Source organism: Corvus cornix, chromosome 3, assembly GCF_000738735.6.
Source record: "Corvus cornix cornix isolate S_Up_H32 chromosome 3, ASM73873v5, whole genome shotgun sequence".
NCBI classification, from domain to species: Eukaryota; Metazoa; Chordata; class Aves; order Passeriformes; family Corvidae; genus Corvus; species Corvus cornix.
Genome location: NC_047056.1, coordinates 44,295,286 through 44,307,047, shown reverse-complemented (window position 1 = coordinate 44,307,047; position 11,762 = coordinate 44,295,286). Strand labels below are relative to the sequence as shown.

At 46.6% G+C, this 11,762-nt stretch overlaps 1 long non-coding RNA gene across 1 annotated transcript; it reads right to left on the bottom strand.

The window, feature by feature from the left end:
* Nucleotides 1-555: 555 nt before the first annotated feature.
* On the bottom strand, nt 556-11,117 carry LOC109143537. The gene is made up of 3 exons (XR_002043781.3): nt 11,045-11,117; nt 10,561-10,702; nt 556-868 (listed from the first exon to the last, which is right to left on the bottom strand). It is a non-coding gene; the product is annotated as an uncharacterized LOC109143537 (long non-coding RNA).
* Between the last annotated feature and the right edge of the window lie 645 nt (nt 11,118-11,762).

The following is an 11,762-nucleotide window of genomic DNA, read 5'->3' as shown; positions in this document are numbered from 1 at the left end:
TGGGGCAGGTTTTGTCTTCCATGCCAGCCGGTGAGCTGTGGAGAGAGCGTGAGCACCCTGGAAAGGCTCTGCCCTACTGGCCCTCCCCTTCCCTGCCTGTTGCTAATTAGAGCTCAGCTTAAGCCATGAAGCTTGAGTTTAAGGACCACTTCTACAACACTCTTATCATGACATATAACATTGACACCAGCAGGCAGTCTTGGTGTGTAGGTAGAAATTCCATCCGCGTCCGAGCTGACTGCTGGCCTTTTGCAACTCTGCTTGAAATTTGGGCTCTTTATAATCTGAACGATAAATCTCTGGTGCTTCCCACTTGGGTTTTTTTCTGCTGCCTGTAGTGCCCAGAATATATGTTAACAGTCTACTGATGGAAATGATAATTAGGGGATTTGTCATGAGAAATGTGCATGAACTTTTCAAGCTGTCATTCAAAAAAAGATTTTTTACAGTCAACTCTTGATTATCTGTGGGTGCATTCTCTGAGCTGCAGATTAGATGTGCCATGTTTAAAAAATGCAGAACTCTTTCAGAGCCATTATAAAGTATAATGTACAATGTTTTTTTCTTTTTATTTATAAACTCATGCTGCACCTTTAACTTGTTTTTTCAAAGGTAAAGGTATTAAAGTATTACATTCCTGGGGCCTTATTTACATATATTTTGTATTATTAGTTTTGGTTTTCTTTCTTTGCCCTCATTACCCCGGATACTGAGAGCTGAACATATCAGCTTATAGCATCTGTGGAGGAGGGCATGTGACATGGTAACCTTTCCCCAGCTGTTTTCTTTTCTTCTGGTGCTGCATAAGAGTTTCTGTAGTGTGATGCTGCACAGCCAGATGGGCTGGAGAGGAAGAGGAAGTGCTCTGCTGTGAAAGAAAAAAAAAAGGTCTGTACCTGAAGGAACATGAGTGAGTGACAAACAGCTGAAAGAGAAGGGATGTCTTAGAAACCATTTGTCAGGCTGAAGAAGCGTCAGCTTGTTAAAAACATGCCTGTTCAGTTAAAAGGATGAATTGACAGACGAAGGCTCTGTGCAAATTCAGCTGCCATCACTTCAAAAGCCCTCACAGCTGAATCAGCAAATTTCTGTTTCCATACGTAATGGATGCAGCCAGCGTGCCATTATGATGCCCACAAGAAAACTTGTGTTAAGCTCTTTAAATTAGCTGTTTATGATAGTCACACTCTATAGCTGTAGCTTATTTTTTCCTGGGCCTCCTTCTCATCTCATGCCTTTTGTTTTTGAAGCCCTGGGAACAGATGCCTAAGCAAGGGTTTAGGAAAGGGAGTGGTACTGACTCAGTGCTACCATGGCGAGGTTTTCAGCCATGCCTTTCATCTCACTGGCCTGTGCATTGCCTGCACATCCCCCTGACCCCTGCTGGTGCTGCCGGTCCCACCGTGAGCCAGGGACCAGGGTCCAACAGCGCCACTGGACCGACCCGCAGGGAGCTGGCCTGCAGGAGCCTGCAGCTGCAGCACTGGGCACTTTCTCCCGACACTCGTACCCACTCCTTCCTTGGCATCCCTCACTGCCTCTGCTGCCAGAAGCACCTTTCCTCTGCCACCACCTCCTCTCGAGAGCCCCTGTGTCACCGCAGCCTGGAGCTGCTGCCCTGCCCCCCTCCGGCTGGCTGTGGCTTGGGGCGTGTTCCCCTCCTGCCTGGCTGAGCCCTGTCCATGTCAGCATTGGGTACAGCTAGTGCTAGAGGAAGACCCAAATTAACCCTACCCAGACTTTGACAACTTTTGGGTCTGGATCCCTGGTTTGGTTATAGAGTTCTCTAAGGATTGAGACCTGTCTTTTTTCAGTGTTGCTTGAAGAGTTTGAAAGTAGCTCAGGATCTTCACAAAAAATCCTGCTGAGTAAAGTATTATTGAATGATTGTCAACATTAATCCAAAACCTACTGCCCTATGATAGATTTACTCTCCCATTTTTGAGGGGTTTTTTTAAGCTGAAGGAATGAAGAGGAATAAAGAGTAAAAAAACCCCAAAAACCAAAAACCCCCACTTTTTCTGTGAAAACCTAAAAAAAAATATCAAGTTAGCACCTTTTTATTCGAATCAGAAGATTTTCTGAAAGCAACTTCTGGCTGAATTTTTTTCTAAAGTGTTGGTTGAGAAATGTCAACCAGCTCTAGTATCTGATGAAAGATGTTGCACTTAATAAAACTGCAGGCAGGGAGGCAGAAACAATATACCCATTCATCTCCCTTAGCCCCTCACTCCCTTCCCCTGCTGCTCCACTCGCTCTGGAACACACGAGCCCTATCAGGTGATGTGAGCCCTTCCAGTGGCTTCGGTGTGATTTCTAGGCTAAGCAGGCATTTTGTAAGCCACAGCTGCAGGGCATCTAAGGGAAGCACACATCCCTGCCCGGGGGGATGCACGGCATCTCTGCCATGGGGCAGTGCGAGCTGTGACACCTCCCGTGGATGTGCTGTGTGGAGGCCAGCAAAGCACAGTGGAGCAAGCAGCTGTGCTGGCTAATCCCCGTTTCCTTACACAGGCTTTTTGCTTCCTTCTCTTGACCCTGGGGAAGTGTGAAAGCTGTGTTGCTGGTGGAGGAAGGATGGAGCAGCGGGAGCTCCATACAGCACCCTTGCAGTGCCAGTAGCAGGGCAAAGCTGCCTCCGGGGGCTTCTCCTTGCTGTCCCTCTCCAGAGGTGGGACCAATGGGGACGGCAAAGTGCTTATGGACCCCGGAGGCACAGACAGTGTTTCTGTTTGCTGTGCTGTTTCGGGAAGGTTTCATAAGGTAAACAAGGGCCTCCTCTTGATTCATTGAGGTCATTAGTGAGCCATAGGATGGTATTTACATTGCTAAGGTATTCGCACAGGCTCTCTCCCAGACGGCAAGTTCACTGGGGAGGAGGTGACCTTCAGCATGTCTTGTTTTGCCCTGTATCTGGCACGCAGGGGGCCTGCCTGTTTGACTGGAGTGCCTGGGTATTGTAACCAAAATAAATCATCCTTATCGTGGCTGGTGGCAATACTGCAATGGAAACAGATATAGGCACCTACTTTGCAGTTTGTGAAAATGACAGCACTGCGAGGAGTGGGATGGGAGGTTGGGGGATGAACTCCAGGCAGCTGCAGCCACCACCTGTCCTGAGCAGGGCTCTCCTTTTTGGGGCCAGCCTCCCAGCTTGGCATGGATGAAGCACTGTGCATGACAGGGGAACTGATCTGCTGTCCAAATTAAAGCAAATAACAACTGGGGAGTATTTCTAATGAGAGAAAAGGAGAGAGTGTGGTGATGTTCTGGTTCTGCCTATCACAAATTGACAAGGGAACCCCCCCCCAATCCTCTGTCTCCCCCCTCCCTGGGCAAATCACAATACACAACTTTTCATTTTGGTTTCCCAATCCGTTTTGATGAGTAGTGGAACCATTTAAGACTGTTGGGTTTTTTCCTTTGGATTTATATGGTTCTCACAGTGCTGAGAGCTGACTGACTGGACTGTCATAGTACTGAAAAAATGAGTGCTTGGAGAATCTACTCAGAGCAACAGTGCTATGAAAACCATAATCATAGGAAAAAACTTTACAATTTGCATTGCATAGAGTTGCATGCAAACCCAGCAACTCCATATACAAGTAGGCCATGAGCTGAGGACTGAATTCTCTGATGCTTAGTAATGTGTAATAATTCTTTCCCTTTGAAGGAGGATTTGTAGGGACCCTGTCCAGCTGCATATTTTCATGAAGCTTGTAGCAGCAACTTCCTATCTCAGAGGCCAAAATGTTTCAAAGATGATTTTTCCGGTTGGTGTCAAGGAAAACAGATGTGGGAAAGGTGGGGAGATGTGCAGGGAAGAAAGGGTTTGTGCTTGAAGAAATGCCAGGTGAAGCAGGTCCTGCCTCCTACCATGAGCAAGGCACACACTCTGCTTATGCCTCCATCGCCTGGCCACAAGGCAGGATGAGCATGAGTGATGTGGGCATTCAGGCTGTTGAGCACTTTGGTCTCCTTGGGGATGAGATGTCACTCCCTTGCTGCAGGCCCTTCAAACCCCAGGCAAAGGCTCTGGCTCCATCACCTAGGAGATGGAAATCATGGACATGCCAGCTGCAGGGTCAGCCAGGGAAAGTTTCCTCCTTGAGCTATCCCATGTGATATCCCTGGTGATGCTCTGCACCCTGGCAGAACTAGGCAAAGGGCTTTAAGATGAATTGCTTTAACGCTTCCACACTCCTCCTTCTCTCCCTGCCTCAAAGAGACAAACCTTAGCTTTGAAGCCTTTGAAGTTACATCAAAGGATGAGATTTCCAGAAGAGCTTAAGTGAGTTGGGTGCATTTGTCCCATTGATGGTCAACAGGAGATGGGGAGATGGGTGCTTAATCCCTGGAGGCGCTTTGAAAATTTTGTCCTATGTGTACATCCTTGCTGGGGAGGAAGTGAGAAGCAGCTGGCAGCTCCTTGGCTTTGTAAAAGGCAAATCTTGCCTTTTTTTCTGAAGATAAAACATGATGGATTTGAAAATGATGTCCAAAACTCAAGTTTGCTGTGAAAACTTCCGACTGTTTTTTAAAGAAGAAGGATCTAAAAGCAGCCTGTGATTTTGCCTGATACAAAAGATGGTGTCTGTTGATAACTGAGGTGCTGTTACTTTCTCTCCCTTCGCATCACTGCGGGCGTTGTGTAACCTTGCCGGAATCCTCTCAACATGGAGGCTGTTACCCATGCAGGTAGTGCCACTTCCCTGCCTCTCTTGGTGTCATCTTTCAGCAGTACTTTAGTACTGTGTTATTTTTTGATGAGTGTATCACCACCGGTTTGCTTTTGCTGGTGAATATTAAACCTGTGTGGTTTAACTCGTAACACCCTGGAGGGGAAACTGCAGGAGCAGTGTGCACTCTTGGGGTCTTCTCACTGCTGCCAGCACCAATGCCAGCTGTAAGTCCTGTTTTGGCCAAGCCAGCTCAGAGTGCTGAGCCACCAGGCAGACATGGGAGGTGTGGGGCTAGTGCTGGTGCCTGTCCCTGGGGCTGGTGATGACCAAGAGGAGAGGTGGTGGGAGGAGGCGGTGGCTGGAGCTGTGGCCAAGGGCTGGTGTTGACAGACTCTTGCAGAAAGGCAAAGGAAACTGGGCTGCAGCCTTGCTGTTGTGCTATTTTTGTTCAAGGTAATAACAGGAACTCCACCGTAAATAAAAATAGACATGTGAAGAATTTCCTGAGTCTGTCTCTGCTCATTTCTTTCCTGATGAGGAATTATCCCACTCCAGAAGAGTAAATCCTTTCTGTCTGCTCCTTGGAAACTGGGACAATAACACTGGAAGTGAAAGAAGAGATTATGGAGTTGTCACGAGGACAACAGCAACATATTGTACACTGGGTGCCAAAAATGCATTCTTTAAAGCAAATAATAGCCGTGCTCTGTGTGGTTCATCCTGACAGCGTGAGGGCAGGCAGAGCCAGTCTCTGCCGCTCTTGGTGCCAGCCGCCTGCCAAGGCTGGGCTGGGTGAGGGCCCCATCTCTCATCTGCCCGGAGGGGCCCTGCCATCAGTCACTCTTGGCTTGGCTCCACCACATCCCTCCCCGCCTGCCTGTCACCCACACTTGGTGGCACCTCACCTTTGGAAGCACATAGCATTCCTGCATCAGCTGACAATCAAAGAAGGTGTGGGGGGTGTGACCTTCTTTCCCTGATGATATCAAGTGCCTTTTTCACAAAAGACAACATTTTGCTGCAAAGTCTGAATTTCTGGGGTGCTTTTTTCTTACCATATGATCCTGGGCTCTGAAAGTCTCCCACTCTAAGCCACTGAATGTGTCTTTTGCTTAATCATAAAAGTGCATTAACTGCACTATTCCCACAGAGTCAGGGGACTCTGACAAGGATTGGACTAAGTGACCTTTGTCACAGTCTTCCTGACCCTTTGATGGTGCTGAATGGTGCTCGCTTGCTCCTTTTAAAGTGTCCTTCGAGTTTGAGGAAATCCCAAGTTGTCAGGAAATGCAAAGGCATTTTAGCAGGAATCCCAGCAGATGCTTTGGGGAACCTGCAGATGTGCTGCAGACCACAGATGGGATACGGCAGAGTCGGAGGCAGTATCACACAACCCTAGGTGAATTCTCCCTGCCGGAGGGCTCTGAGCAAAATGCGTGCTCATGCTTCCCATCCCAGACAGGGTTTGTAGAGAGAGTTAGTGACTCACTAGGAGTGGGAGTCTTGTTAAAGCTGTCATATGGAGGGAGCGTCAGAAGCTCACCCAGTTTCAGATGTTGATTTTTCCATTCTCAGCTATTCATGGCTACAATAACGAGATGGATAAGCCCACTGTTATTGTCTGTACAGAAATTGAAGGACAAATGACATCTACTTTCAGAAGCAAATGCAGGAATGTTGTCGGATTTTTCTCCCCCAGATTGTAAGCAGTGAGATAGTGTTTTCAAACCCCTTATTTTTGAGAAGTTTGATTATGCTTTAACTAAAACCAAAATGTCAAAACATTGAAGGCGCTATGTCTTCTCTGAAAGTGTGTTACCCTTTTTTTTATCAAAACCAGTCACTGATATTGATGGATAGATGCTTTGAAGAGAGAGGGGAGGTTCTTGTTTCTGCCCCCAAATCTCAGCCATCCTATGATCAAACTTCTGATCAAAGTTTACAAAGTTTGAAACTGCAGAGTAAAGAGAAATGCAAAGCAGCTTGTGAATGGAGAGGTGTGAAACCGAGGGTGTGAAACAGCAGATCTGATCTGCCAGGTTAGCTTTCGCTCTCTACTGAGAAGAAACCCACAAAAGATCAGGCAACTCTGCCGTACAGGATTTGAACTTGAGAAGATTTTTATAAGGCCTGTATGAGGTGGATACCCAGAGAAAGTGGGATTTGTGTGCGTGTGAAACCCTGCTAGCAGAGATAACTAGTTCTGGGAAGCTGAATACAGCCTGAGAAGCCCAAGTTCTGTCCTTACTCATGAATACACTTTTTGTTGACAGCTGTAGATGTTTGAAGGATGAAGCGCACGGATGGTCTCACCCCCTCTCCACCTCCTGCTGTCTACATGACTGACAGAGCAGATCTGGGGCTAAAGTTTTTTAAGCAAACATGAAGCTCCTCCGTGCCTCTTACCCATGTTGCCTTACTGAGGAGCAGAAGATAATTGAGACTGACAGTAAACGCTGCAGGAGAAAAAGTGGGTGATAGTTCTAATTTAGGGATGCTCTCTAATTTTACCCTTGCTCTCTAATTTTACCTCTTTTCTCTCTCAGTTAGGGATTCAGTGCACATTGTTTGGCTAAAGCTCAGTAGAGACTATGCAGAAATTTGCTGTATTCATCCACTACCTTGCTGAACCCTGGATTTTCACAGCAGCCTGCTAGCAGCACTACTGAGGAACAGGATACTTACTCAGAATATTACTTCTGTGCTTGTCAAGAATTTCCAGAAAAAAAAAATTGTATTTTAAGATTTTTTTTCTTTTTTCTTTATGATAAAAAAATATTTTTAGTTCAAAGTTTATCCCTCTGATGTTTTTTCATCATGGCATTAGTCTAGCCAAGAACTTACATCCACGCTTAAGTGTAAATGCATACCTAATAGAGTTAAAAGGAGCTTCAGGAGTGTCCCTTGCTGCCCTGCTGAACAGACATAGGCAATGTGTAAATGTAGGTGTCTTGCTGAATCAGAGCTAAGTGATAATACACTCTCACTAGCTGAGACAGACCAGTGAACTGCATGTGTTAACAAGATGAGACTTCGGAGTGGAAGTGACAATAGAGGACAGGGGAACCAGTTTTTAATAGCATCCACTGCACCTTGACATTGCTGCAAGACAAGAGTCTGAGCTGAAACAGTAGGACTTTGAGACATAACTTGGAAGTGGTCTGGACATTTTGCATCTCTGTTGGCTTTCTGTGTGGGCATACAGTGGGGAGGATTTCTTCTGTTCTCATGTGTGGAGTCACACACCTTACTTTCTCATGGCAGGACAAATAGGCCACCAAGAAAGTAGGACACTTGGCCTCTCTCCTCTATGGGAGGTGCAGTGCAGATTGGCTTCTGAGAACTAGGACAGTGCCTCCAAAAGTAGAACAGCTGGTCACCCTGTTCGTGTGTTTGTTGACTTACAAATGTATCCTTTAAAGCTCAAGATTTAAGAGACATTTTTGGCCTACTTAGAGAAATGTTTTCTGAAAATAGGGACAGATACACTGGAACAGACCCAAACCTATGCTTTTCTTCTGGAGCACTGAGCACAGCTAGCAACTGGAGGATCCACATGCTGGGCAAATAAACCCAACAGGTGCTCTGTGTCACTTCTTGCATATCGAGTGATACCACAGTGACAAAGCCGCTCTCCTTGTCTAGGAGGTGTTCACTTTTCAGTAGCTGAATATGGGCAGAAAGACTTGCACTGCAATGTGAGATGATGCTTTGCTGCAAGAAAACTGTTACCAAATCAAACTTGTGTTCGTGTGGATGCTATATATATGTGGTATCTATTAAATCAGAAACAAAAATCTGACTTCCATTCAAGTACATAGAAAGCATCCACAGAGGGTTTCCTTGTCCTGCACTAAGGTCTAAGTGTAATTAGGCCCAGGATGTCCACAGTCCCACTGGAGTTCTAACAATGCCAGTGGGATGGTAGCATGTTGTCCTGGTCAGTAGAATGTGCGTGGGGACCATGCAGCAGCCTGTGTGGGTAAGCAGGAGCAAAGAGTACAAACCAGGTCAGCTGACATGGTTCTTGGAAAGAAGCTGCTGTCCTCACTGGTTGAGAAAAACCCCTCCATGTCTCCTGTAATGATGGCCATTAATATTTCCACCTGGTTGTGACTTAGACTAATCCTGCGTGAGCTTCTCACCTTGAGCCAGAGGTTACTCAAAGTCATTGTGCTGCTCTGAAGTCTGGGTTCACTCTCTTGGGACTCATCATTAGTCAAGTCAGGTATGAGGCTGAATCTTAATAGTTAGAGAGGGAGGCTAATAGAAAGGGAAGCCTTCCATTTTTTTATATCCAGTAAGTGTGCTATGGTAATGAATTTGGAGCCTAGTGGCTCCAGTTAGAGTGGGAAGCTCACTGCCTTGAGAGCAGGTCTTTAATCCACATAAAGAGGTGTTTCATAAGCCATATGTGATGCCCTGCTTTGAATATTAATACCCAGAGTACTTATTCAGCTCACAGCCATTTCATGGAAATGCCATGCCTCTATGAGGCCAGACAGAGCCCTTGGGTGCTCCAGTTCTGGCTTTTTTTGCAAAGACAGTTTCAGGTTGTTCTGTGCTCTTAATTCAAAATTCTCATTCAGCTTAGAGTCTCTGAAACCACTGCATTTATATTACATAATATTAACTGATTTTAGATTTAATGAAAATGTGAAGGAGACTATAGGACAGCAGGTTTGGTCTACTTAGCCAAGTGACCTGTTAGTTATACTTCATGAAGTTACTTAATCTTCTACTGGGCAGGCTCTTCTAAAGTGAAATAACACAGGAGGCAGGGACTGTTCTGGCAAGCACTTGTGTTTTTAAAGGCCTTCTGCAAAAGCTGGGGAATGAATATTCAGTGTGAACTGAGCTGCATTCTAGCTGTGTCAGCCATGCAGCTTTTGTTTTTTACATTTATACCTGTGGGCAGAGCTGGGGAAATTACAGCTACAGAATCCCTGGTGTAGCACTTGCTGCCACCAAGTGCCACTCATCCAGACCTGGGGGCACTGCACCTATGGCAGTGGCAGGCTCAAAATGAAGTGGAGCTCTTAGAAGTGGACATGGACAACCCTGATTGTTTTTAATAGTAGCATATGCCTGTGCTAATGCCTGGGGAAGATGGTTTGGGCTGCTATGCTGGGCCTTGGTCATACTCCAGCTCAAGCAACCAAGAGTGGAGCCAAGCCAGCTGCCTTGTGGGGGATCCTTCCCACAAAGCCAGACTTAGTGAGCAATGAGTGGGTTGTCACTTCTGTGCATTGATTGTTACAACTGTTTTTCTCTCCCAGTGCTGGAAAGGGAGGATGTAGCACGTATTGCTTTTCTCTGCGGGTGGTTACTGCATTTAAATGTGCTCCCTATTAAAGAGTATCATTGTTATTTGCTAGTTACGGCTGCAAAGCGCTCTTGTTCTCTGGTGACCAGCAGGACACAGCACATACTTGCAGTGCAAGAATCCTGCTCTGAGGCAGGGCATAAACTAATCCCAGTCTTGACATTGATTAAGAAAATAAGTGAGAAATAGTTATGGAAGGGAACATTTGTGTGCAAAGCTCAAGGACATGGACCTTGCAAACTGTGCGCATCAGCAAACCATCTCATCCTCTTTACTGTATTCATTCATGCATGAGGCAAGAGGCTTACTTAATGCTTTGGACCAAATCCTTCTGGATTTCAGTTTTGTAGCCTATGATAGAAGTGGTGTACGTAGGATCACGCAGATCAGGTACCTTCCAGTGACTCTTCCAGATGACTGGGGAGGGCACAGCCACACCACTGGCCTGAAAGACTTGTGCCTGGGTGGGTAAGTGCTTGCAGAGATGGGGGCCTGGAGCTCCTGTGTGAGCAACCACAGCATTACTCTGCTAAGCCTGATAAGAAGTCCTACCTGGACCAAGGACAGCCACATAATACAATAAGGAGAGACAGGAGTAGCCTCTGGGAATTTCTAGGCACACAGCATGATGTGGAGTTATCCTGGGTATCTTCATTTCCTAAGCAAGATGAAGCTGTAACTTGCTTGCAGAATACTGTATGGGGTGAGAAAGCAGAAAATAAAGAATGAAAATGTCTACCCAAACCATAACTATGTGCTGATGAATTCAAGGAGCATCAAACACCATCCTGAATTTTTAAAGCATGTCAGATAACCCAGGTTGAATTTCAACAGGACAGTAAGTCATTCACAGCAGAGAGGGATGAAAACCTCAGGTGTGCTGCAGGCAGAGGGAGTTTCAATGCCCCTATACCTCAGGGAGGCAGGTGGGAAGGTGAAGTGGGTGCTGCATGTCATAACCTTTGGAAAATCCCTCTCCCCTACCTGCCACTGCCTTGGATATGATCCTCTGCCCCAGCAAGTCCCTTCTCCTCACCTGGAGGGTGTATTTCAATTCTTTGCTCCTTGGACTTGTCTGGGAGATAGACCAGCGGTGCTCTCAGGAGGCAAGGAGACTGTGCAGAGACAAAAAAGAGGCAACGGAAGTTTGAGGGAGAGGGAACAGTGATCAGAGACAGCTGAAAGGCTGCTGACGCCCTGAGAGGGAGGGTCTGACCTCCTGGGGCTGAGAACTGCTGGAAGGTCAACAGCTGTGTTCTTTCTCCTAGCTCATGTGCTATCAGCTTGAGAAAATAGCCAGGATTGTTTGTCTTATGGCTGTCCCTCATCTGGACATTCAGAGGAAGCCGTATCAGGTGGAACAGAGACGTTGCCCCCAGATAACTCCCCCTGCCTGCAGTGGGCCAGTGCCCCTGTGGCTTTGCAGCACCACATGGCATCCAGAAGCTGAGCCTGGGGTGGCTGCAGCATGAGCAGAGTGGCTTCTCTTCTCCGTTACGCCCAACTATAGAACCTGTTCCCCCTTCCCTGTCTGGGGTTATCTGTCTCTGTGAGCTTTTTCTGGGTTTCAGGGGGTTTGCTCAGTTCTGACCACAAAGGTATTAAAAAGAGATGGCTGAAAAGGCTGCTCCTGGTGAAGGAGAGAGTAAGGTGCTGGAGGAACTGATGAGCAAGGAGATTGAACTAGGTGCAACAAACAGGTCTAGGATGGTGAAAGGATCACCTCTTCAGTTAAAGAGAATTTGGGGTCTGGG